Here is a 24,219-nt window from a genome sequence, read left to right as displayed (position 1 = left end):
TTAGTTGTAAATGGCCCCCTAATCAAAGGTGTTGAGCTTTAATTGTATTTGATTATTATCTTTGTTGCATATTCTTTATATATATTTGCCTACTATTCACACATTTGTATCATTTGCTTGATAAAGACGAGAGTATCCTCGTCGAAACGTCGCTTAGTATCAAACTCAGTAATTGTGTATCCATAAAATTGTACCTCGTGTTAATATGTTCAATTACTAAATGCCAATCAATGTCTGTCACCTTGCTTCTTTGAGGGAGGGTCCATTTTTCAGAATGTATTTGTCATTACTTACTGTCCATTTACCATGCATATTGAGGCCTAAGTAAATTCTTAACTGTTTTCTGTCAACTTCTTTTTCCGTGGTTTAATTGAAGTTTCTTGTAGGTTGACGACACACCGGGGACACCTCACTTTCCCCACACCTATGGTTTAGAGCCTGGGTCCACCAGGCCATGACTAATTAATCAACAAAGGGGGTTTAAAGTTTAGCCTGTAACAAGTTTGTGACACTTCAACAAAATGATTTAAATAATATTAGTGAAAAAGGTTACATGTAAAAAAATATATATAATATGGATTCTTATATTATACCATTTCCAGAATTTTAATAATATACAAATTAACACATATATAATATAATAAATACATTTTTATAGTATAAATATTTATATACAGTTTGATAAACATGACAATTCACAGTCCAACAAAATTCATAACAGTGTTGAGGTATTCAATGGGTGTCTTGGCACCAGTAATTAATAAGTGCTTCTCTTCTACGATTCTCTCACCAAGGCGGCGGTACTTTATTTATTATTACATCAAAACAGCTCACAATGTAAATTTATTAGTAAACTGATTTCACCAATTTGCCCAATCTACTGATAGTGGGAAGTGTTCACCAGTAACAATAATTAAAGTGAGAAGTTTACACCAGTGATACTAATTAATTAGAATAGACTATAGTTCTACACCCACAGTCTAGTAACCTCCTAATCCTTTATCAAAACAATCAGATGTGGGGAAAGTGAGGTTAAACCGACACACCTCAATGTTTCCAAAACCTCCTAACCATTTGATCAAGAATTAACAACCGCTCCTTCAGTCAAGCGAGAACACAATAAGCTGGCAGACAACAGTCAGGTTGCCAGTTAGTGATGCCCTGATATTTTTGCCCAGTTCTTGCCCCATGGGTGTTTTGCGGGTAATCCAGTATTTTTCTAGTAAGGTTGGGTGTCTATACTTTCCATATATACAAAATTTGCCATACTTATATTAGAAATAACCACCCAATAAATACTTTCGAGACAACGTATCTTTAATGTAAAGATGCATTCTGTAATGTTACATAAATCATTAATAAGACATTTATACACATGGCAACCCATAATCAACGATATAGATCATCGGATGCTTTTGATTTTTAACAGATTTAAATACGATTCCTGGTCAGTGATTTAATTCAAAAATGGAAATATGAGACTTTGTTTATTATGGTAACAACGGTATTAATGCCAATCGAGACTATAGTGTTCTTCTAACGTCAGTACAGAACAGTACGACGCTAAACCCCATTTCATTTCTAACGGCAATAATAAGACTCAGAATGAAGTAATTTTATTGGAACATATTCCCTATTCATTATCTACTTTTTTTAAAACTATTACAGAGAGAACTGTCGGCTCTTTATCTAAATCTTACACAATGCATGTGTGAGGTTTAGATAAAGTGTGCGTAATATAATTAAAGAACGGGAAAAGTCATAGTATTTAACCCCAGAAAGAGAAAGAGAGAAATGGGGTCTAACGTCCACTCGACACAAACTATAGGTCATTTCGTGACTGACATATGCGATTTGCTTGCGCGTAGGAGTCTTTAGCAGTCGGAGGACCCAGAGAAAACCCCCGAGGTTGGACAGACGGCTGTACCCCTTTTCACGTACAACCGGGGAATCGGTTGACTCAATGACAGACATTATGATGCAGCTTGCACGTGCTAAGTATTCGGCCATTCTCCTCACCCTCACCCCGTCTCTTCCCTCCCCCTAACCCCCAAGAAATATCAACCATTGAATCATTTATATCACACGTATCGCTGAGAGAATTACAACATCTGCTAGTAAAATTGTTGACTCAGCAAGGCAGTAAGCCGGAATCAAGACAGTGAAATGATTGGATGGGGTTTGTCTGACACCGATTCGTTGTGCCGCTATCTCAGTTAGACCCATTTTCTTAACAATTTTAACCGCTCATTTAAAAAGGATTTATTGTGTACTTAAAAAGTCAGTGTGACACATAGTATATTGTTTAAAGTGCGAGTAAATACACGCCATGTTTCTGCTGTGTAGAAGATATATTAACATCGATATAAAATATTAAAAACCCTACAAGTGTGCTGGGAGGGAAATTTTGCCCGGACAACGGTACTACGGCCTACTCTTCCGTCGAATTCAAACTGTCTGGGGTTCTTTAATGTACAGGTCAATAAGTACACGGGACCTCGATTATCGTTTCCGTACCACCCGAGCGACTATACACTCTCCCTTGCCAGGCCCCCGGCTCAGCCGGCTGTACCACTGATGAGGGGTTACCACGTCGGAAATTCCCGATGAACCTTCTCGGTCAACACAGGAATCGAACACGGGACCTCCATTTAATATTCAGCAACACAAAGAACACAAATTAATGTAAATCAGTTTATATATATTCATATTACATTACTGTGTGTGTTTCGAGTCATTTTTGTTTATTTGAACGTACGACAGAATAGAGTTAAACGCCCTAATTGCGTACGAAAATTAATTGGTGGCTAGCTTTTTTTTCGCACGTAAACAGTGAATGGCCATTTTGCTCAGTAATCCCAGCCAGAATTTGGCTATTTTTTAAATTTGCGTTAAAGTTTAAAATATTTGTTTTAGAACTGAAACACATTAACTATTAGTCAATCCCAACGCTAAAACATCAACAGAATTGATTGTGTATATCTGAAATAGATAGACCCGACCGACGCACAAAATAGTGCAAAATGGCGGCCTCTATGAACAACACTCGCAGACGCTGTCATTGAAGACAACGTCAATTCTATGAGTTGTAGATGTTATTTTTGTGAAAAATCATTGGAAAAAGAGAGAACATGTTGGGACTGTACGAATTATATAATCTTTATGGGTGCAACGGACGCAATGCTGAAGATAAACCTATTGTTTACAATGTTGACCCCATCAAAGCCGTATCCCAGCGGGCACACAACGTTGTGACAACGTTGTTCAGGGGTTGTATCACAACGTCTGAAATAGGTCAGCTGTAGGTTGTTTTGCAACAAACTCTTACGTTGTGACAACGTTGTACGGACGTCAAAGCAACATTGTCACAACGTTGTGTGGTGGTTGACGAAAAGTTGTGACAACGTTGTACGGACGTCAAAGCAACATTGTCACAACGTTGAGTGGTGGTTGACGAAAAGTTGTGACAACGTTGTACGGACGTCAAAGCAACATTGTCACAACGTTGTGTGGTGGTTGACGAAAAGTTGTGACAACGCTGTACGGACGTTCAAGCAACATTGTCACAACGTTGTGTGGTGGTTGACGAAAAGTTGTCACGACGTCAGAATTTGTTGTTTTTCAACGTTGTGTGGTGGTTGGCGAAAAGTTGTCACGACGTCAGAATTTGTTGTTTTGAGGTTGTATAAAACCCAGTATAAGCCCCATCGGAACTCCCTACAGTTCTGCCCCCACTGGACTAACGCAGACGGGAATAGGCGGCCGGGCACGATGGAAGTTAAATTAGGTGTGTGTGCGGGGAAGGGGGGGGGGGTGCTTAAATGCCCGACAGATTTGGGCCACGATTTTGACATAGTGAAACGATACGCGAAGTTTCAACACTCTCACTCAATTAGAATCAAAGTTATTGTGTCCCATCACAACCAATCTAATTGCTTCTTTCTGAATAAAATCAGTACCAATTAATAGGACAGTACGTAGTTTCAAAACATTCAATTCAAACGATTATATTACAGTCAATATTAATGCTAGAGTCATATAACTTTGCAGTAATGGGGAAAGGTAATAGAATCTGATCATTAAATTTTAAGTAATGGTCATGTAATGAGTAATGGAAGATTTCAAAAGTAATGAGTAATGGAAATGTAATTAATTACATTCCGAAAATCATGTAATGGTCAATTACATTTCAATTACATTTAATGGCGCATTCTTTGAATGGCATTTAGTAATTAGAACATAATCAAATAACATACTTTTATGGAATAACAATTACTATGGTTTATTTCACTGCAACGTTTCAACAAGATTTCACAAGTCGTTTTCAAGCATATATACACAAATAAATAAAATGAGAAAGATATGAATATATATATATAAACATCAGTGCGAACTATCCAATGGTATGCAAGGAAGGTGAACATGAGTAGCTATCACAAGCTTTTGATGAAACAACGGTGAATAATCGTATATACTAGGATTAACTCATTATACAATTAAAAGATCAAACAGAGGATTGTTGAGATGTACTGAAACCATACACATTTTACTATATAATTGAAACCAGTTTAAAAGAAAATAAGGCATAGATCTATACTATGATTAACTAAATATACATTCATAAAAGATCAAACAGAGGATTTACAGACATATATTACAACCATACTCTTATGCATTCAGTGATAACTAGAGTTTTAAAAGCATATATCAAGGAAACATATTTAATGTTATTACATTTTATTACTATTTAAAGATTAGTGCTCTTTTAGAATTTAATCAATCAGATTTAAAGACATGTCTTTAAATCTGATTGATTAAATGCTAAATTAGCACTAATCTTTAAATAGTAATAAAATGTAATTATTTACTTTCAATGTAATGGGTAATGAATGATATTGCTAAAAATGAGAAAGTAATTTTAATGCAATTGGTACTGTAATAATAATAATAATGTATTATTTATAATGCGCCTATTACCAATATAAAACACTCAATGCTCAATGGCGCAGTTAACATTTTGTGGACATCACACATGGAAAATAAAATAAAATTAAATGGATGATAAAAGAACTTAAAATGGCTTATAAAGATTATAATAAAATATGACATGTAATAAACAAATTAAAACTGTACATGTACTTAATTGGTCCCTCTTCTGTCCGGCTCATATTTTAGATGAGCCGAAACTGTGCTGTTATTATCTCGGCTTCATTGCAGCTCAGCTGACTGATCATTACACTATCTGAAGAATACAAAAAACTGTATATTTACTCTGTCAAATTTTGTAAATTATATAATTCAGTCCGATCAAAAAGGTGGTCCTAAAGCTGTAACAGATAATTCTGCATCCCATGAATTATGGACCAAAGGTGGCTTATTGGGTAAAACGCTGGCTCGCTTGTCTGGAGGTCGCATTTTCGATACCTACATTTGCCGAGAAAGTTCAGTAGGCCTGACAAGGACAACTGTTAGTCGTTTGGATGGTATGAAAAACCGAGGCCTCGTGTACACATTGACGTGCAAGTAAAAGATCTCGATATAAGAGTAGGCCATAGTGCCGCTGCCCGGGCAAAATTTCCTTCATAGCACGCGGTATGGCGCATGCCCATCTTCATTAGCCTAGTCGGAGCAGAACAGTAGGACGTTAAACCCCATATGAATTATATTATATATGACCCAATAACACATTCTATATGAGACATCGCTTGTGTTATTACTTTCATATTCTCCAAAAATTTGTACATGTAAGAAAGGCATGGGTGTTAAATTACAAAAAAGATAGGTTGCCAGGCAACGAAACATACGCCCACAGCAGCTAAATCGTCCGAGCAGTCAACAAGAGTTGTCACATATTTTTACTTTTTTCGGTAATGAAACATTTATAATACACTAAAATCTGATTAAGAGCAACAACTCAGAAAACCATTAGAATTTGTTTGGTTTTTATAAAGTTCTGTCCCATGCTAACGTTTTGTATACAAAACTTTTAATACTGTATCATGGATTTAGCTGTTCCAAGTCATAAAAATTCATTGAAAATCAATATACTTGTTCGTCTCAAGATCTTAAACTCTGTGTATCAATCTGAAGTCAATCGGATATTAACTTTGGCCTCTAGAGCGTCCACAAGATTTTTCAAAGTGATCAAGGGCCATAACTTTGGCAGTAATTATCAGAAATCTTTGAAAATCAATAGGATTATTCGCCTCGTGACCTCAAACACTGTGTATAAATTTAAAGTCAATCAGATATTAACTTTAGCCTTTAGCGCATCCACAAGATTTTTTGAAGTGATCAAGGGCCATAACTCTGGCAGTAATTATCGGAAATCGCTGAAAATCAATAGGCTTCTTCGTCTCATGACCTTAAACACTGTGTATAAATTTAAAGTCAATCGGATATTAACTTTGGCCTCTAGAGCGTCCACAAGATTTTTGGAATGATCAAGGGCCATAACTCTGGCAGTAATTATCGGAAATCGTTGACAATCAATAGGCTTCTTCGTCTCATGACCTTAAACACTGTGTATAAATTTAAAGTCAATCGGATATTAACTTTGGCCACTAGAGCGTCCACAAGATTTTTTGAAGTGATCAAGGGCCATAACTCTGGCAGTAATTATCGGAAAACGCCGAAAATCAATAGGATTCTTCGTCTCATGACCTTAAACACTGTGTATAAATTTAAAGTCAATCGGATATTAACTTTGGCCTCGAGAGCGTCCACAAGATTTTTTGAAGTGATCAAGGGCCATAACTCTGGCAGTAATTATCGGAAATCGCCGAAAATCAATAGGCTTCTTCCTCTCATGACCTTAAACACTGTGTATAAATTTAAAGTCAATCGAATATTAACTTTGGCCTCTAGAGCGTCCACAAGATTTTTTGAAGTGATCAAGGGCCATAACTCTGGCAGTAATTATCGGAAATCGCTGAAAATCAATAGGCTTCTTCATCTCATGGCCTTAAACACTGTATATAAATTTAAAGTCAATCGGATATTAACTTTAGCCTCTAGAGCGTCCACAAGCTAATTGTGGACGCCGGACCGACGGACGGACGGAGGCGACGACAATATACGACCACATTTTAATGTGGGCGTATAAAAAGATCAACACTCATCGATGAAGTAATAAAAACTTGGTGTATGCCCATACCATGTTTGATTATCCGATATTTAAGGATATGTTCGTAAATTGAGTATGATAAAAACAAACCTCGGACAACTTTGTAAATTTCTAAGTCCATTATGGACCGCCTCCCTTTATTTCCCTTTAAATTAAATTGGGCCATTAGGGAATTAGACATCAACCTGTTAAAATAAAAAGACATACTGTTTATGCGTTTGACAATACCACGAATTTTGACTTTCCATTCCTTGACACCTAGAAATGGACATAAATGGGTTGCAACGCATATAATAATGTAATATGAATGTATATTAACTGATTTACATTCAATCGTTTCTGTTTTTACTGTAATGTCTAATCAGTTATGTTCGGCGAAATACGCGAAGAGAGAGAGATAAATGGGGTTTAACGTCCACTTGACACAAACTAGGTCATTTCGGGACTAACACATGGTTCAATTTTATTTCAATAATTCGCTAGCGCGTAGGGGTCTTTTTAGCAGTGGGAGGAAACCGGAGGACCCGGAGAAAACCCACCAGGTTGGACAGGCGACCAAACTCCTTGTCACGTACAACCGGGGAATCGAAACCCCGTCAGTTGACTCAATGACAGACCGTATGATACAGCGTGCGCGTGCTAACCATTCGGCCATCCAACCCCCCATACGCGAAGAGTCCAAATTGAATGCCAGTCTTTGGCGTCTGGTTATTCAAGTTTACACCCGCATATAGTATTCTCTTGGGTATATTTAACTTCATTCTTCGAGTCTCTCTATTACAAATGAAACTTGAAAGCATTCTTGCACGCGATTCGTGTGGCAATTTCAAAACTTTAACTTTGTGTTAAATATTGGACATTAGAAGCCCATCTTTTCACGGTTACAACATTGATGTTGCGTTTAATTAAACAATGAGTCCCATGGTTGCAATATCGAAGACTGTGGATGATATTGAGTTAGAGAATTGACTCCTTTAAGACGAAGACGATTGGAAAACGAATGTATGATTATTTTATCAATTTGTTTTCAAAAGAAAGAATACGACTTTAAACTGGTAACCACCAAGGCTCATCAGATGGGTTACCTATAGCTATAACATGAAATAAATGAAACACAGCTAGTATATTATTATATTTCAATCAATGTAATATTTACAATCAATGTCAGTTCAATTATGCAGGTGTATGCTCATGAATATTGATGTTGTACATTTAATAATAAAATTACCCTTCACTTGAATTAAATCTAAAACCCACAAGCATGCAATTAAAGAGCTGTGGCGTTAACAGTCGCACTAGCCCGGCATTATATCCACCTGTCCGTAGATCGACAAAGTACAAGATTTAATTTTCAGAGCATATATGTTTTGTTGCGTGTCAACCTATCTTTTTAATTAAGATCGTAGACTTGGTTGCCTAATAATTAAGATGTATACAGCGACTTGGTTAACCGTTCATCGGTTACTACTGGTGAAACGGTTCAAAAAATTACAAACCGATATTCGTTTTCATATTATATTTGACATTCAAAACCAGGAATGGTAGCCAAAAATGTTTTCATTCACAAAAGACTATATAAATAGTTCATACAGCACAAAGTTCATATAGCATTTGTCATTTGTAATATATCACGGGAAATTAATGTCGTATTAATTCCCGCTCGAAGTTTTGTATACGTTACATTATTATTAACACTCCCTGCAAAGCTTGGGGTAGTATCAACTTATCTAAACAATTCATGAAACAGGTAACCCTATAAATTTAAAGATAATAGATAATGGGAAAGTCCATTATACAATACTATAAATATTGAAATGGCCCCTTCCAATTCCAGACATAGATTGAAATAGCTCTTTCCAAATCCAGACATATCAAATGACCAAAAACTAAATGATTAAAATGCAATACAAATATAAAATAAAAACACTAAAGTTTCAGAACTAAAATAAATCATTTAAGAGATAATAAAACATATTTAAAATACTCAATTTACTTTGCAAGGGGGGGTTCAATAATGAAATGACAATAGAAGTTCGGCTACGTGGAAATGGCACCAGTAGAAAATAATCTACAATTACCGAAACAATTAATTCTTTTATATCATAATTATTTCTAAATGGACACAAAATATTAATTAATCGTAACATACCTAATTCTCAACTGTTACGCCTTCTAGCAACTTATAAAACTCGATAGTTTATCACAGTTCTAAAAAAGCAGCCATGTAGGTTTGGCTTGGATTCCTTTTTGGCGGAAAGATGTTTAAATTTGATTGGGCCAACTGTCAACCTTGGGTGTGTCTTAAAATATAATATGTATAAGATAATTAATCTTGACCTTTATTGGGGTTTTTTATATACCGGTACATTAAATATAGATATTTTGCAATTAAGTTATGAACGTAATTAAGTTTTAAAGGTGTATTAAACGTTTAATAAATGTTTTTTAAAAAAAAAAAATTTCAAATGGCGTGTATAGGTAATTGTTATCTATTCATTGCGGGTTCTTTATAAACGTTACATAAACGTTTAAAAAAAAATCATATTTACGGTACTACGTTTTAATGGAAAATTTTGTAAGAAAACATCAATTATGAACGTTATCTAAACATATTATATTAAACATTTTTATCAATATTTATCGAAAACTTCTGAAAAACTCATCCAATCTCATTCCAGACATGTTCTATTGGTGCCATGTCCGGAGACATGGCTGGCCAGTCCAAGACATTGATGTTGTTAGCAGCCAGGAAGTCCGTACTAAAACGGGCGGTATGCGAACGTGCATTATCCTGTTGGAAGTGCTGAAGTTGTGGGTGCGCTCGAAACATCGGAACAACATTTGGTTGCAAGACATCATCACGGTAGGCTACAGCATTAACGCGACCCCTGCAAATGTGTAGGGCGGTCCGGTGATGAAATGTGAAGCCTCCCACACCATTACACTTCCCCCACCCCATCGATTCGTTTCGAAGACGCAGCAGTCTGCAAGACGTTCCCCAAGACGTCTCCACACACGTTGACGGCCATCAGCGTGATAAAGATGAAAGCGACTCCCATCACTGAAGAACACACTTTGCCAGTCTACTCTTCTCCATGTCTGGTGTGTCCTTGAGCCCATATCAAACGCCGCTGACGGTGATGATCCCTGAGGATAGCTCCAACATAAGGTCGTCGTGCACGGAGTCCTACTTCTCTCAGACGACGTCTTACGGTGTTGGCACTTACTGGTCCTTGTCTTCCGACGACTGCCGCACATGTTCGAGTCGCTGGGCGGAATCTGTCACGCAGATGAGTGACCCGGATGTAGCGGTCTTGAGCCTGGGTTGTAACGCGTGGTGGACCAGGACGTTGACGGTCACGCGTTGATCCAGTAACTCGAATACGTTCCACCAACCTTACAATAGTGGACTGATGACAATTGAAGTGTCTGGCAATAATAGCACGCGTAGACATGCCAGCCCAGGACATTCCCATGGCTTCATTCCGTTGATTTTCAGTAAGTCTCGATTCCTTCACACGTCCAACAACAAATTACAACAAATTGACGTTTCACAGTTCATGTACAACAGATTAAGTTGAAAACATGCTTTTAAAGGGCTCACACACAATGCTGCACGTGAATATTGGGTTTTTCATGTGCATCTCATGCTATTTTTTTTTGTGCACACGGGCCGAAATTTTTTGCGTTTGGGAGCATTGTGTGAAACAATAGTTCATAGTATTGCATAATATTATACATACAAAACCACCTAGTAATAAAATATTTGGGAAAAAAAGTGATGCGTTTTCTACTTAACGGTATCTACTTAAAATGATCATTTAAATACTTAAAAGAGATTGAATTGATTTCATTATTCTTTTATTATTATTTCTTTTTTTTATACCGGAATAGTATTATTAAATTTATATTAGCACTTTTAGATGTCGATCTACGGCTGTTTTTATTAATAATTTGTTTAGTGAAGCCGATTGATAAAAATCGCGTTAACTCTACCAACTACCAAGCGTCGATCGAGATTTTGCCGTGGGTAACAAATCTCCGTCAAATCAAATAGCCCAGTGACGTGTAGTATAGATCAAATGGCTTGCTATGTGTCGAAAATTATTCGTTTAACGGCTATGTATATGAGTAATATGAAAAAACTAATGATGAGAGATTTCATTTAGATTAGATCTACTTGCGCAACACATCAACGCAAATATCTAGCCTAGACTAGTGCAGATCACGTCGGTTCTAAATTCTACGTCGCTTGGCCTAGACTCGTGTATTCTGAGCGGACTGACACAATCATGCAGCTGGTCCAGCTAGTTTTAATAGTTAAAGCGAGAATTTCATATTTTCTAAGAAAGTCAAAACATAATTATTTCTATATTTTTTGCTCAATAGGCTGTCAACTCAATAATATAGGATCATAGGTATCATTATGACACTTATAAAATCATTCACACCGGAAATAATAACACAATTACCACCTTTGTTGTTCTACCCTCCCCCCCCCCCCCATGGAAAAACTATCTGCAAACGTTTGAATTTGAAGTTGACAATGATATTTTGGCCAATTTCTCAACTGGCAATAGTGAATTATAGGAATAATAGGATTATTCTGTAACAAGGTAGGACTGTTTATAGATACCATCTATTTTAAGGCTTTACTTTAATACATTTTAAAAATATAACTTAAAAATATGAAATTCACTCGGCACAGCTGCAGTCTGAGTCTGTGTTTTGAAATGAACGTCTCCACTTACACCGCGGTCGTCAACAAAGTCCATGCCTACATTGCCGGTAATCATATTCGAGGGGCTTTCATATTCAACTTAATAATAATAGTCTCTGTACTACACGATGTATGTATAGATGCGCGTGTTTTACATACATGTAAATATAGTTGGTGTTTTTGTTGTTTTATAGCCATTGATAATGCCGTAGCGTAGGCAGCCTAATGTTTTGTTTGTATTTGTATGCTGTCTCTAATAGCCTAATGGGGTGTTAAGATACAATATAATTTTATCTGATCTTATATACTATTCAAAAAAAGTAAGGGATATTTGATTTTGGAGGCATAATACTAAAATATGCAAATAACTACGAAAAAAGTCACTATAGAACCTAACAGAAGAAACATTTCCAGTTACATGTGACGCCCAGATACCGTGATACACAATCTGTACAGGACAGACCACGCTCAGGTCGACCAAAGGCGACAACTCAAGCCCAGGATCGATTTATCCGTACCTTGGCCTTGAGAAATCGTGTCATCACAGCAAATCAGATCAGCGCTCGTCTTCAAACAGACACTGGTGTGAGAGTGAGTGGCCAGACGATTCGGAATCGACTGCATAGGGGTCACCTTCGCGCCCGACGTCCTCGCGTGATCCCTTGTTTGAGAGATCATCACATTCAGGCAAGACGTCGTTGGTGTAGGGATCGTCAACACTGGGATAATCGACGCTGGAGCAATGTGATGTTTTCAGATGAGTCAAGGTTCACTGTTGATTTTTTGGACAGACGTAGGAGGGTGTGGGTGGTTCTGTTATGGTGTGGGGAGGCATCACTGTTGCTGGAAGAACGGCTTTACATGTTGTTGCAGGGCGTGTTACAGGCCAGTACTACCGGGACAACATCTTGGCAGTCCATGATGTGCCGTTCGCACGACGTCATGGCCGCCGTTTCATCTACCAGGATGACAACGCAAGATGTCACAGGGCCAGGATCGTTACAACAGAACATCACCACATTACCTTGGCCAGCACTGAGTCCCGACCTCTCCCCCATCGAGCATGTCTGGGACATGCTTGGACAGAGGTTACGTCAACGTCAACAACGTCCTGCCAATGTCCAAGAACTTGCTGCTGCGTTGCAACAGGAATGGGACAATCTGGACCAAAATGACCTTAGACGTCTCATTAGGAGTATGCCACGTCGGATCAATGCTTGTTTGGCAAACAGAGGAGGATTTACCCGTTACTGACTTGGTTGTGATGCTGTGGTAACTTTGCTGTTTGACCCCGGGTATCATTTTACCCTTATAATGGTCAGTCTGTGCCTTACTTAGTCTAACGATCATTTGGAATAAATCGATGAATGTGAACTTCATTTCATTTTGTCATTTGTTTCTTCGTCAGTTTCATTAGGTGACTTTAATAACACTTAAAAATCAAATATCCCCTACTTTTTTTGAATAGTATATTAGCCTTAGAAGAAGCAATTGACGATTTTTATATCCCTTCCACATACCCGGTTGAGAGTTAAAATAATAGAACTTACCTTCGGCACGAACCAAAAAACCAATATGGCATCCCAGAAGCATCTTTCGCGGCAACATTTAGAGTCACGTTATCAGTTTCCGCGGGAAAAAACCGCTAGTGTTACCAGATAATTTACTGAAGAATTAACCGGAATATTTGTCAGCTTCTAGTTGTTTTACAATAAGCCTTAAATAAAATGTATTATAGTTTGTATTGTGTTATTAAATCTCGATCTACGTCGTTAACCAATACAACTGTACCCAAGATCATACGTCAATTTCTATAGATAAGCGCATTGCAATTCCTGTTTTAGGCCCGTATTATGCACTGAATTTGTGTAGCAAACGCTGCACACTACACAATACGCATTAATCACCATTTTCTGTGCTTTGTGTTATTATTTCAATTGAAAAACACCGGATGTAAAAACAGCGACATTTAGGTGCGGGAGAGGCATCTCGTTTACAGTTCATAATACATTTTTATAATACTTGACGGACGCAAACGCCTTTTCTTGCTTTCCCAACCCGTGTGCTCAGCAACATGAAAGCAAGCCAGTATTGCCTATTTATTACACAAATAACTTTAATGCATTAAAGGAAATTATGATTTCCGAAAAATTATAAAACAAATAAATGATCGATGTCGCACACCGCCGAGTGGGACCCGACGAAATGTTTCAATCCGCAATCAATGCAGTACAAATTCGCCGTGTTCAATGACAAGAAAGTGAAAATGTTTTATTATACTTAAAAATCATCGAATTTGGGGCTCTTTATTTTACTGACAAGAAAGCAAAATATTTTCTTCCAAATAACATTCTGAAAGTTCCGCTTTCACTTTCTCTCGGGATTTTGAATGTGACTTTTTACCTAAATTGCTGCCGGGAACCGGGAATGTCAGGCAATGTCATGACCTTGACTCAGGTTACAACCCCAAAATTGACCTTGCGGGTGCGGGTCACGACTTTGACCTTGACATTTATTCGCGATATCTGGGTAGTACATGAAGTTTTGGGCCTTTTTCGATCCCAAGGTCAAGGATCAGGTCAAAGGTCAATGCCCCATTCGAAAGTTCAATGAGTTGCCTATCCATGGGGATGACCTTTGATTTGCCGCGCAGACCAGGGTCCCCACCATGTGCCCGGGAGCATCGAACTCAGTAGATATTTTGGTGACCTTGACCCTTTCAGATGACCTTGACCTACCGGGGTCATGTGGACCAAGATGACATTTTGGAAGGTCAAGGTCCGGTGGTTCTAACTTTATTAGATGGGCCCAGGGGTTCAAAAACCAAAATACTTCCGGGGCCCCTAGCGGGTCAAGGTCACGACTTTTGGTTGGCGATTTTAAAAAATGAAGAACAAATGTTGAGTCAGTCTATCGGGTCACCAAACCCCGGGGCGATCGGAAGACATTTTTTGGGCAAATTTCCCTAGAAAGTGAAATAGCTGAGCATTACAGCGGTGTGGTCTAAGGGCAGATAACTCGCCCATCCCAAATCGGATCCGACGACCTTGAGGTCGTGGCTATTTAAACTAAATTGACCCCCGAGAGTCTCTTGGTGACCTTGGTTTGACAATCAGAGGTCAAGGTTCGAACTGCTATATATGACGTTTCGATAACGTTATGACAATGTTGTGACAACGTTGTGACAACAACCTGTATATGAAGTTTTGATAACGTCGTGACAACAACCTGTATATGACGTTTTGATAACGTTTTGAAGACGTTGTGACAACGTTGTAACAACGCCGTGACAACAACCTGTATATGACGTTTTGATAACGTTGTGACAACGTTATGAGAACAACCTGTATAATAATGACGTTTTGATAACGTTTTGAAGACGTTGTGACAACGTTGTCACAAAGTTGTAAAAACGCTGTGACAACAACCTGTATATGACGTTTTGATAACGTTGTGACAACAACCTGTATATGACGTTTGAATAACGTTTTGATGACGTTGTGACAACGTTGTGACAACAACCTGTATATGACGTTTTGATAACGTTTTGAAGACGTTGTTACAACGTTGTGACAACGTTGTAACAACGTCGTGACAACAACCTGTATATGACGTTTTGATAACGTTGTGACAACAACCTGTATATGACGTTACAATAACGTCTTGATGACGTTGTGACAACGTTGTGACAACAACCTGTATATGACGTTTTGATAACGTTTTGATGACGTTGTGACAACGTTGTGACAACGTTGTGTCAACAACCTGTATATGTTTGTGTGACGGATGTCCAGAATATGAACATTTTCACCGCTGATGCAAGGGCCCCGGTTGAATTTTCAGCAGGGTCCCATATGTATGTCGTTTCGCAACTGTTTTACGTTATGGAATCGTAAATATGCCCAATTATTGATTGCAATTAGCTGTCACGGTAAGTTAGAATTATGCTGTAAGTTACAATTCCTAATACATGTAATTATCTATTTGGGAACAGTTTTCGTCCATTTATTCAAAATTGCATTTTCCGAAATTAAACCTACTTTAACAACAACTCACTTCCTGGTTTAAATATAGACCTACCAGTAAAGTTTTACCGGGTTCATTCAATCTGTCAGTATCATGGCTACTAGTAAGTGCAGTGACACGTCTGCATATAACAATAGTCTCACGGATACACAGAACCTCATAGAATCTGCTTGAATGACAGCTTAGAGACTATTATTATAGCATATAACGGGAAATGATATTTGCAGTTTGACTGTGGAATATGCTGGAATAAATCACTCACACTGGTCCCGATGACATTAGCGTCTGTGTGTGTGTTTCAATACTGAGCCAAGTATACTATACGTACTATAAATATACTGTTCATATTAGTACGTTTTTCTTTGTTAAAAAAATGAAATGAAATGGGATTTAACGATTTACTTTTCTGCACCGACTGGGATAATAAAGACGAGCACACGCCCTGTGGTGTGTTATCATAGTTATGAGAGAATTTTGCACGGGCAGCAGCGCTACGATATTCTCTTATTTTGAATTCCAACTATAGGAGTTATTTTATGTGCATGTCAACATGTACACGTGACCTTGGTTTTTGTCCCACCTGAATGACTAGACCCTCCGGCATGCACCACTGACAAGGGAAAACCCCGGGGAAATTGTCAGGAAAGTGGTATCTATATATATATATTCATTTTATTCTTTTTATATGAGAGTCTTTAATTGTTTGTTTTCAGGTAATTTATATTATAATTCTCACCTGTTCCCCCTTTATGTCACGTGTGTTCCCGGTACTAAAACACGTGACTGTAAGGTAAACTATAACCCGCTATCAACTTGGTCCGTTAAACAAAATTATTTCACACAGTGATAATGGGATTGGCGGTTATATACTTTCCTCTTTACAGATACAACTATATACAATGGCGAATCCTGGTGGGGGCCTTAGGGGCTAGGGTCCCCCACCCCCATTACCCCCCCCCCCTAATTAAAATAACAGTATAATCAATTCCTTTATTGTTCAGATCCTGAGAAACGCGTCTAATTTCTGTTTTTTGCTGGTTTAGGTGGTGTAGCAGGTGAAATTGAATGTATAATATGTGTCACAATTCCCATTGACACCTCAACTTTTCAAAATTATGAACTAAATATCCTGCATATCACGTATAACAAATGAAATGTAATGGAGTTTAACCGTCCTACTGCTCCGACACGGATAATGAAGACGGGCATATGTCATGTAGTGTGCTATGAGGAAAACGTTGTGACAACAACCTGTATATGAAGTTTTGATAACGTTGTGACAACGTTGTGACAACAACGTGTATATGACGTTTTGATAACGTTTTGAAGACGTTGTGACAACGTTGTAACAACGCCGTGACAACAACCTGTATATGACGCTTTGATAACGTTGTGACAACGTTATGAGAACAACCTGTATAATAATGACGTTTTGATAACGTTTTGAAGACGTTGTGACAACGTTGTCACAAAGTTGTAAAAACGCTGTGACAACAACCTGTATATGACGTTTTGATAACGTTGTGACAACAACCTGTATATGACGTTTGAATAACGTTTTGATGACGTTGTGACAACGTTGTGACAACAACCTGTATATGACGTTTTGATAACGTTTTGAAGACGTTGTTACAACGCTGTGACAACGTTGTAACAACGTCGTGACAACAACCTGTATATGACGTTTTGATAACGTTGTGACAACGTTGTGACAACAACCTGTATATGACGTTAGAATAACGTCTTGATGACGTTGTGACAACGTTGTGACAACAACCTGTATATGACGTTTTGATGACGTTGTGACAACGTTGTGACAACGTTGTGTCAACAACCTGTATATGACGTAAATACAACGTCGAATATTGGTCGAAAACACGTTGTACAACGTCACGACCAATATTGACGTTGTCACAATGTTGTAACAATGTTGCGTGCCCGCAGGGATATAGATAAAGTAGCGACAAATGTGAAGCCAGAAATTTCATATGACGTCATGAATATATGACGTCAAGTGCATAAAGACGCATCTTGGGTCCCAAGTATTTGTACCTACTCACTTTCTATTTTATGTCCTATCATACTGTTGTGTTTAAGTTGGCTGCCAATGACAGGGATGTAGATGGATATCTCATAGAATTCCGCGAAAAAGAGATAAAATATACATTTTTTAAACGAAAAGTATAGCTGAACAAACTATTATTATTATTATACAACAAAAAGCGCGCATTATTCATTGTTATAATAATATAGTCCATAAGAAAATGAAATGAAAGATACACCAGATAAAAGCGCTATTAAATATATCTAACTTGCATACGCTTTTAAAAATCAGATTTTTTGTGCAGACGGGTAAAGTGAAAAGTGGGAGATAAAACCTTTTTGCCTTCTAGCTGGCAAAATAAATGCCTGAAATTCCATTATTTTTTGGTCTGGAGCCATTCCGGATTGGGTCATCAATCATTAATTGTATCATCAATTTTTCGAAAATAGAAATTTCTTTAAATTGACTAGATAAAACATTTAAAATCAGTGTAGCTTAAAATCAGTGTAATTTAAAGGCGCTAAATCGCTAATATTTGGGACCTAGAAATTGACATAAATGGGTCGCAAAGCATATAATAATGTAATATGAATGTATATAAATTTACGTTCAATCGTTTCCGTTTTTACTCTAATTTCAAAGCAGTTATGTTCGGCGAAATACCGAATCAGTTTATTTACATTCATATTACATTATTTCCGACCCATTTGTGTCAATTTGTAAGTCCCAAATATTAGCGATTTAGCTCCGTTAAATAAAAGGTGTTTCGGGCATGTTTCATCAGTGACATGTGAGACGAGATATCGCTCTACGAAACTTCCTGGTGTCTTTTGCAATTTGTTTGGGGTAAGACGTTATCTCTCTCCGCCCATGCAGGGGCGGATTGGGCCATCGGGCGAAGGGCCGGTCGGACAAAAAATGAAAAAAATAAGTTTTGTCCAATTCGTCTAAAAAAACCTTTTCTGCTGAACATTATATGGGGGGGGGGGGTATTGGACCGGCCATGGAGCGATGATGATCATGTTGTATGTGGCCGGTGACTTTAACGGGCCGCCACGCCATCACTGGGGTCTGGAATGGGCTGGTATAATAGACTTTCTGGGCCGGGTGTGCTGGGCGTTGGCCGGAATTCGGAATCCTGCGATGGGGATTCCGAATTTCATCCGAAAATTTCATCGGATTCACCCGACGCTGTCGCCAGAAACGTCTGCCGATGGTTCGTAACTCAAAAAAAAAAAATCAATTTTAAGGCCTCAGCAAAATTGGATGTTGCTGATCTTGACGATACAATGATAATACGTTAATTAATATGACGATATGATAATTTCACAGGTTGATGGTTGTAAATTACTTGCAGGTCGGGGTTTTGGCCTAAATTAATCAATTGATGAGATATATTATTTGACAGAGATTATAATCAGATATGCCACCAAATCGCATATTTGGGGTTCATTTTTCAAAATTTAATGGGGGAGAGCCCCCGGACCCCCCGTCCGGGCTCCGCGGTCAGTAAAAGTGGCCGCTCCGACACGGGAGCCCGAGCCGGTTCCCGGCCCCAATCCGCCCCTGCGCCCATGAGTAAATAATAATATTAATCGAACATATAAACCTCACAAATTTAACAGATACAAATAATGTACATGTTATTCCTCAGGTAGACATACATTGAAGGTGCCCAGTGAAGGAGATGCAGTTGCTTTAGAGTTTGTCCGACACCTTTGGGTATTTGCGTCCCATACCCAGTGAAATAATCATTTTTTCTGATGCTCAACTAGTATCAAATATATACTCTTCATAAAAAGTAGGGGATATTCAGAAACAATACAAAACTGCGGAAATGCACTGCTGTTTTTATTAGAGGTAACCAGTGTATGTTAATAAAAGGCCAATGCCCTACACATGAATATAAACATTTCATATGGGCGGCTTATCTGACGGTCCCTTTACACTCGCAAATAGATACACCGTCAAAAGTGAAAATCAACGTTTTTGATTTTTGTCTTAAAAATGAGTAGTTGCTCCACCAATCCTCAGGCATTCAGCAATTCGTCGTGGCATGCTCTTAATGAACTGTCCAGTCACGATTTGGGGCAATCTGGCCCACTCCTCTTGCAGTGCGACGGCTAATTCTTGCAGTGTTGTCCGTTGACGTCGACGAACACATCTCCCGATCAAATTAAACGTAACACACTAAAGCAAAGATACGCTAAACAGTAATATTATGCAAGAACCGATAGGAAAGCAAACATGGATAGATAAACCAGCACGCGGCAGTTTTCATCAACCCTTCCTTGAAGTGTCAAATTTGACAATGAACCCTCGTGTATGGCGCTATTGCGTGTCGCATGTGCCGCTCAGTGGTTCTGTTGGGGCGATAAGTTCTTCATATGTGAACATACTCTCAAAGCATGTCTAGTGTCCATGACTACACATATTACAACCTGCATAGGTATTTGCATTTTAATATCCCCTACTTTTTTTTTAAGAGTATATCGTGCCTGTTACAAATCGCCGCGAGCATGTTCCACACATCTCAACATCTATCAGCATTTTGTTTAATCTATAAAAGCCTACTTCCTACACAATGTTTTGTTTAGTCAAGTGAAACAAGAAAATGTATAGGCTAAATGGAACTATAGAACATGTACACCTTAATGTCGACAAATACGTAAAACTATCAAATAAGATATTCCTATGATATGATTCAACCGAAAGGTCCTATATATGCATAATATATCTATATTCAAGTTAAACGAACCGCATCTATTCATTTCAAATCTTGCGTCGAGCTGAATAAATTATATGTTTTATAACATCTTTTGCATCTAGATGTTTAAAGCGCGTAAACAATATATTCATTTAAGGGGAAACTATGTCATTTCGTGATTAATATACGACATATTACAAGTCATATCCAACGGAAAGAAATGACGATTAATGAAAATTCCACCATTTTGAATTTCTACCATCAAGAATTCTCGAAATTAAATTTTTGATATTATCGCTGCCCTTTTATTACCAAATTAATGAGGTTTTATTTTTCATTTTTTTTTTAATTTGGCAGTTACTTTGAAAGAAATGCCCGCCATCAAATGAAAAATACATTTTTAAATTGATGTTTGTCAAATTCGATTTTTCGACACACTTCGCTTGCATAACCACTCTGTGTTTGAGGAATTTAAAAATAAATTATTTATCCTACCACCACTGAAAGACACTGATTACGATATAGCGCTCTCGATAATTCCCGAAGAACGCCAAATTGAATTATGTTAATCATGTCATTTTGCCATGGCCGATTTTGAGTATAATTTTGTCTGACATATTATCATTGAACCAAACGGCATTGATTTCTTTTGCAATTTGTTTAGTATAAATTGTAGTCCGTAAAACGTTATACCAAGAAAAAAATAAAACGTTTTGTTAAGTAAAGCTACATGACGCCATGACGTCATAGTTTTTATGACCCAAAATGGCGCCTGTAAATGAGTTGTCGCATAGAATATATTTCTATGGTTGTCGTAACTTTCCCTATACAGGGCTTTGGACCCCATGACCCATTGACGTCAATGTCATGACCTGTGATGTGTAGATCACGTGATATGGATATCATGGCTATTGACTGTGTCTGAGATACTTCTCCGCAGGTAGCTGTCTCAGATGTTCAGAATGCAATAATTGTTCAGCTTGTGAATAAATAGAGAATCTCCTATATAACGAGTCTTTTTTGATATAAAAAAAGACGAGTAGGAGATTTTATTTATCACTCAATGCTTTCTTGCATGCACAAATACATAAATATAATTCTTTGCTATAGATTTCACTTTTAATGAACCTGATTAAATTTACGGCATTGTGATACAGCATTTTTGACAGCATTTTCTGAAAGTCAATTAAATAAAAATAGTTCCTTTTTTAATACGAAAAATGTTATTTTTAATAAAAAAACAAACTCTTCTTTGAAAATTAGAAAAAAGTAGTTCCTTTTTGATTGACCAATCAAATTTATGTAAAGCTATATCTCCTAAGGAGATGTCGCAGTAGATTATGAAATTTATCACACAGAAATGTATTACTGGGTGATAAATTTTCTTAAGTAGAATTTTGGACCCAAGTTCAGTCCAACATGGCCGCCGCATATTAATGAGTCTGCCTGGGGATAACCAATCCTAATTAACCTAACCCTAATTAACCTAACCCTTTTTAGAAGGACCCTTGGGGTTGTTATTCCCCAAGTAGACTCATTAATATGCGGCAGCCATGTTGTAGTAAATATGTAGAGTAGATATGTCTGGGTACAACATGGCTACCGCATATTAATGAGTCTGCCTTGGGATATCCAATCCTAACCTAACCCTTTTTAGAAGTACCCTTAGGGTTGTTATTCTCCAAGTAGACTCATTAATATGCGGCAGCCATGGTGTACCCTGACATATCTATTCGTTTTCGCTCGTAACCTAAAAATCTACGAATTCCCAATCCAATGTTTATGCTTACAATCTAATATTTACACTTGCAATAAGACAGCAATGTCGGGACACTTTAGTGGATATTCGTAATGTAACATAACGTTTTTGCAGAAACATAAAATGTATACGTATCATTAAAATGTACGTGCACTACTGTAATATATAATTAAAGGTCTGTACACAATAACAACTTGTCGGTAACATCTTGACTAACATTTGAGACCCGACACCATATTGATTAAAGTTTGAAAAGTGTGTAAACATGTCGAAATAATGCAAATACAATTGTATTATGTTTCAAACTGCTCAGCAGTGAATATTCGCTAGGCCACTATAAACACTGGGATGAATGGCATCGGCGCGAGTGTAATTAGCTCGCTATGTTCACTATTTTCCTTATGCGAATTAAATGCTAAAACCTTTTTTTTTTTGAAGTATTAGAAAAATAAATAAATTGAATTCCTATTTAGTGTAAATGGGTATGTAAAATAGTACGCGAAGGCGTAAAATGAGTAAAAGGCGCCATTCTGTCCGGACCAGTTTACGTTACTACGTATAATGTAAACAATGCCAAAGTTCGATGCTGCGCGATGTGACGTCACACGTGGGTGAATTTTATAAAGGCCAATCATCTTACACAGAGTTAGAAGGCTTTCACATTACCTCATGTAGCTTTGGGACAAAATAGCAGAAATGTAATGGACCCAAACAAATTTTGCCCAACATGTTGCCGAAACGGTGACCAGTGTATACAGAGTCAAAATTTATGTTGACGAAATGTTGGTCAACATGTTACGCTACTTTAATTGCACTTTGCAAAACTTCTTGATCCAAATTATAGGAGTCAATTATTACTAGGTTGTATAGTAGATTTTACACTCCCAATTCTCATAAATTAATAACAATGGACATAAAAGAAAATCATGAATATATTTAATGGTAATGTATGTTTCTTTCGACGTCAGTTTGTCATTAAAATGGCAGGGCTGACAATGAAAATGTTACATATTGTAGAAAGTCTGACGGAAGTACTCTGACTAGTGTATGATCGCTTTACGTGTAAAACTCATTCTCGGTAGCCAGGGTTTTATTTCAAATACGACCAATAAATTTACCCTGGCGTCTGCTTTGGTTTGTTAAGCCGTCTTCATTAGCCCACCAGTCAGTGCAGAACAGTATAGTAGGACGTTAAACCCCGTGTAGTTTTTTTATGGCGGGTGTAACAAACGTTAAATGGAACTGTTGATTTATTGGCTAATTCTACATCCATCTGATGTGGAAATATGTTTAACGGTTCCATTGAAACGGGAAGTGACGTCAGTTCACGGATAACGTAGGACCGATGAAATCTGCCATCACTGCATCGCAGTTCTAGTTTCCATTTATTTTACTTGTTAAGAGGATATGGTACAATGTCACAAAATGCCCGTTAAGCGTTTTTCTAATTTCAATTTAACGAAAAAAGCGCTGACATTTGCAATTTTGAAAATTAAAATCAAAAAGCTAGGTTGGTTACTGTCTTAGCCTGGATGTTTATCAATAGAAATCATTTATGGTAAAGACCTCTATAGACGAATCAACAGACGATTCCATGCAATGGCGTGTAAAAATCAATTTAAAAGTCATGATTGATTTTAGTAATTTTTTTAACTATAGGTCTTTTTGCCAAGATCATAGGTTATTCGGAAAACATGCCAATGACACAGTGAACGCAATATGTAACGTGTTGCGATTGAATGGGGGTATCCAGGAGGTTTTTAAACTTGGATTCTAATATTTATAGTTTAAACAGTTGAAAACGATTGAACAACAACCAAGGGTATATACCGTTTTT

At 37.5% G+C, this 24,219-nt stretch overlaps 1 long non-coding RNA gene across 1 annotated transcript; it reads right to left on the bottom strand.

The window, feature by feature from the left end:
• Positions 1–5,150: 5,150 nt before the first annotated feature.
• LOC126830347 (uncharacterized) lies at positions 5,151–16,053 on the bottom strand. The gene is made up of 4 exons (XR_007683819.2): positions 15,927–16,053; positions 13,397–13,563; positions 7,217–7,311; positions 5,151–5,242 (listed from the first exon to the last, which is right to left on the bottom strand). It is a non-coding gene; the product is annotated as an uncharacterized LOC126830347 (long non-coding RNA).
• Positions 16,054–24,219: the final 8,166 nt, after the last annotated feature.

This window comes from Patella vulgata, chromosome 8 (genome assembly GCF_932274485.2).
Source record: "Patella vulgata chromosome 8, xgPatVulg1.2, whole genome shotgun sequence".
NCBI classification, from domain to species: Eukaryota; Metazoa; Mollusca; class Gastropoda; family Patellidae; genus Patella; species Patella vulgata.
Note: the sequence above shows the minus strand (reverse complement) of the source record. Positions and strands in the feature narration are given on the sequence as shown.